Raw genomic sequence first — 5,107 nt, 5'->3', positions numbered from 1 at the left:
TTTAACTTGTTTTTAACTAATGTGATAGGTTTTGGTAGATCTGACTTGTTGACTTTGTCAAGAACATGTTTTGCTAGAGGCTTTTAAATTTTTGCCTGTGGGGAATTCAGTCACTCCTCCTCTGTATGTGTTATCACGTAGCTGGCATGCTGTGCTTCATACGGTATTCCATATGTGTGAAATTGTATTATTCCACTCTGGCTTTTTATTGTCTTACGCAAACTTTGATTTCATGCTTGCCATTCTGGTCAGTAGTACATGAGTATCAAAAATCCCAAGATCTTCTAGCACCAGTCTCATTTCAGATTCCTCCTGATACTTTATGCTTTGGAACTTTGCAGCTTTTTTTTCAGCTGCATCTCTCCATTTTATGCCCTGGTTACAAAAGTTTTTGGGTAGTTGCTAAACACCTTGCTAAACCTGAGAGGTGGCACTTCTGTCTCTCTGAGAGTTGATTTATATTTTTTGCAAAGATCTCCTTTTTTTTTAAGCCTCCAGTGGTCTTCTCCACTACCAAAAATTACAAAAAAATTACAGGACTTGTTGGGGAGATGATTTTACTGTTTGTTATGTTGTTCAATGACTTCACATTCTGTATATCTATGCTAAGATGAGCTGAATTTCTGATTCTTTCCTGTTGCTTTAATTGCTCACAGAGCTAGCCTTTTGAAGAGCATCAGATATGAACACTAAAGGACAATACTGAGTATATTTCAGTTAAAATGGAAAAATATGCAGCCATGAGTAGTAAAAAAAGTATTGAAATTATGGTCCTTCGAAATACGAAAAGCATGTGTACAAACTATTAACTTGCACATGAAAACAAGAATGTGTGGCCAGATAAGTATGCCAAAAAGGATGCTATTAAAAGCTAAAGAGTTTTATAAATACTATTTCCTGTCATAATTTCCTTTAATCTAAGCACATTTGGCAATGTAAGTTCAAAATACTCCCTACCTGTACTTCTGGCTCTGTCTTTAAACAGGGTTCAAATTGATCTGCTGGTCTTTCCTTCACAGATTCTTCTTTTCCCATGCTTTTATGAGGAAAGCTTACTAGGATCTTAATTACTTTAAAGAGTGTTACTGATCTCCTAAATTAATCTGCCTGAAAAATTTCCATAGATTGGTTTGAAATGGGCTTTTTCATCAATAAGCTACCATAGGCATTTGCTTCCTTTCCATGGAGATATTTCTTTTATGTTTGTAAACCTCAAGTCTTGAGTTTTTACTTGAACAAATCTTTTCTTAAGGGGATTGAAAGACTTGATGGTATGTGTGCATGAGATTTATTATGAAAATTTTACTTTTGTCTTTGTAAGTGGTGTCTCAGTGGCCTGGGCAGCAGATTCTTGGTGTAGTGCAGCAATTTATGAATTGATCCCAGTGAGGACAGATTTTGATTTTGGCTTTTAGGGTATCATTGACCCATTGGATAAAGCTAAAATTCTGACTATTCTTATCAAATTCTGTTGTCTGTAAATTATGTTACTTTGTGTAAACTGTTCCTTTACATTATCTGCTCTGTGAATCTCTATTCATATATATTCCTGCCAACTCTACTATGCATGAATGCAAAGAAAGAAACAAAGGTACAATAAAGATGTGGTTCATGGTCTCTGCTGACTGGAAATTGTGTGTGGGTTCATGTAGGGTAAAATATTGCAAGGGGTCACTCTAGCAGTTCTGTGAGTTGATCAGTTGCCTTTCATGCCCATCAGTGTTCTTGGGCCTGTTCATTTTGCTTGTATAGGCACAGCCATTCTGGTCAGACTTGATCTGTTTGTTTGTCTGGATCAAGATCTTTGCTCTGAAGTGACAAAGGTGTTCCTTGGTAGAGGGTTACATTTGTTTGGGCACTACTGTGCTTGCTTTTCACTTTGTACAGTCTTCTGTGACAAAAGCAAATGCAAGATGGATAAAGGATACTATTATTTTGATTTGTGGCATTATTCCTACCTCATGAGTAAGTAAAAGTTATTCCACAGCATTCAGGCCTCTACATACACTTCAGTATCCACAATAATAGACTTAGATCAACAAGATTTTTCTCTGACTAGATAAATATATATATATATACATGCTTGTATCCTTTTTAATTTTGATATTTTCATTGCCAAGTAGGTCTTTGAATACAAGAATACAAGAAAGTGGGCACCATTGTTTTATATAGACAGAGATTGTCTAGACTTGCTAAGAAAGCTGAGCAAGTAGAACTCAGTTATGAACAACAATTTATTTCAGTGCTCTGCTAAGCAGAGACTACTGAATCTTGTGGGTGGTTTTATGAAAAAATGTGAGCAAACATCTACTGGAAAACTAATTCACTCTAATCAGAACAGATTCGGAACAAAGCTTCTTGAGGTGCAAGGCTTGTTGTTCAATATATTCCATCCCACCAGCCCCAAAACGAGGATTTGATTAAATACTTGTACTTGCTCCTTTTTTTTTTTTTTCCCTTCCCTTTCCTTTTTTTTCCTCCCCACCAGAAACTTTCTCTGGGCAAATAACTATATCCAAAAACTTTTCTAACTGTAAAAGCCATTGCTGGCTATGTCAGTTTTAGGATGTGATTTCCACAAGTTAGACCCCTAGATTTATGGTGCTCTCTATGATTTTTATTTCCCCCCCACATTATGAATGTCTCATTCCTCTTGAGAGTCATAAAAACTTGAAAGGTATAGTAGCAATATACAATGCAGGCTTCCTTGCACCCTCTTGCTGGTCTGCATAAAACCTGAATTGGGGTATTCATTTCCTGCAGTGATTAATCAACATAATGTGATCACTCGATGAAAATCAGGTTACAATAGTTAGATACTTTGAAGAGGAATGTTGGGCTTCAGGTTTTGGTTTCACAGAGCCCTTTCAGCATTTAGTGAAATTTATTCTTTCTCTTGTGATTTGAGCTCATCTCTATGTCTTTAATTTGATTTTATTTCTTTAGGTAAGCATGTTGAGTCAGTCGACTGGGGGCTACATAACTGAGGAAGCAATTTTGCTTATAGCATTGTTCCTTCAATGTCCATACTAGACCAAACTGCTGGTATGCAATGCCTTCCCAGTGTGTTTCTTGGTGGGCAGGGTTTGTCTTCTGCAGGGTGTACCAGGCAGTGTGCCTTAAAATTTGTCCATTCCTACAAATTCCCTCTGAACTGAGTGCTATCTTATTTGCACCAGAAAGATGGCATCCTCTACCTTCTCCAACTAGCCCAAATGTATTTTACTTGTCTTGTGGAGAGAGACAAACAAAAACTTTTTCTTTTTTGTTTATCAGCTCCAGCGGCTCCAAAGGCTCACTTACAGTAGAACACATATTCTTGCTCAAGAAAACACTTAGTTCTGTTCTCATATTTTAAGCATTTGCATAAATTCTGTCTTGGAGCTATACTCTATTGTTGCCACAAAAAGTATCGGAGGGTCAGAGAACCCCTCCCATGAGGACAGGCCGAGAGAGCCTGGGGCGGTTCTGTCTGGAAAAGAGAAGGATCTAGAGAGACTTCATTGCAGTTTTCCAGTACCTGTAGGAGACTTAAAAGGAAGATAGGGAAAAACTTTTTTTATTTGGGCCTGTTGCAATAGGACAGTGATTAAGGGTCTTAAAATAGAAGAGGATTGATTCAGACTAGATATAAGGAAGAAATTATCTACAATGAGGACATTGAAACTCTGCAACAGGTTGTCCAGAGAGGTAGTGAATTCACATCCCTGGGAACATTCCAGAGTGGATGGAGCTCTGAGAAACGATCTAGTTGAGGCTGATTGCAAGGAGTTGGACTAGACAGCCTTAACAGATCCCCTCCAACACAAATCATTCTATGATTTTGTGGAGAACCTTTACCAGAATGTAATCACCTGGCTATCTCCTGGCCAATCTCTGAAGGCTGGAAGTCTGTCTCCTCTCTTTTCCCACTACTGGCTAGACAGTATTGCCTCTGTCTTTATTGTATACACGTACAGGAATCTCCCAGGAAAAGTGGCCATGGCCCTGGACCAGCATCAGAAAATCTGGCTTTTCTACTGGCTGTGTTTGCCATGTTACCAGACACACACATTTGTTCAAGTGATTCTTCTCCTGTGTAAGCAAGGTCAGCTGGTAGAAAAAGAAAACAAAATGTGTGAAGTCCCTGATGGACTTAGGGAGTGATACTTTTGAGATCTAATGCCAGTGTTGCAGTAGCAAAACTATAACAGCCTGAGCTTTCAAACACTTGTCAAACTCTGCTCACCTCAGTATGATCAGATTTGGATTCTCATCAGTGCAATGTGAGACGAATGCACTGTACCCTTTCCTCCACAATTCCATTAATGGGTGTGCATGCTAAATTCAAGTCAGAGCCTGTCTTCTACACAGCAGTCCTGAGAGAGATCAGCCGTAAAAAGTACAGAAAAGCATACAGTGTGTCATACCTAAGGGGAAATAGTGCTAAGAATCTGTAACTGTGAGGGTAGAAACTTCTTTCTGAACAGGAAAAAAAAAAGCCTTGTGTCAAAGACGTAGGAACAGATGGTAGTGATTTATCCTAAGTAGGATGTGGGATTTGGGTTCTTCCCTCTGTTCCAAGAACCCCTTTTCCATTATCCTCCTTGTGGTGCAGGGCAGCAGTTCTCAGTTCATAACTCATGGAAAACCAGGCACACCCAGCACACAACAACAAAAGAAGAAGAGGACAGTGGCATAAAACCACACATGTAATATACACCGAAAACAACTGAGACCACAAAGAGTGCAACTTTTACAAAATGCAATGTGTTCTTCAGCTTATAACACTAGTACAACAAAAGCAAATATTTTCTGAGTTATGTCATTGGTTGCATGGGCAGAGGGAGGAAAGTTCTTCCTCAGCAACACTGACAGTGCAAGCATTCCCTGAGGAAATCTGGCTCAAGCACTATGCTGATGTCCCATTCCTTCAGCCCTTCACTGTGGACTCGGGACTGAAAATCTCAGCCAACACCAGCTGTCAGTAGAAAAGTCCGGGAGAGAGGGAGGTTAATCTGTAAAAGGTAAAACCATAATTTAACAGAACAAGATCTGCAGAAAAGTGGGTGTGTGGGCAACATGTTTGCTACCAGAAATACCAGCGAACAAATGGATTCCTGGTAGT

The sequence above is a fragment of the Geospiza fortis genome, unplaced genomic scaffold (genome assembly GCF_000277835.1).
Source record: "Geospiza fortis unplaced genomic scaffold, GeoFor_1.0 scaffold443, whole genome shotgun sequence".
Lineage (NCBI taxonomy): Eukaryota > Metazoa > Chordata > Aves > Passeriformes > Thraupidae > Geospiza > Geospiza fortis.
The sequence above is the reverse complement of the archived record's forward strand: the minus strand, read 5'-3'. Positions refer to the sequence as shown.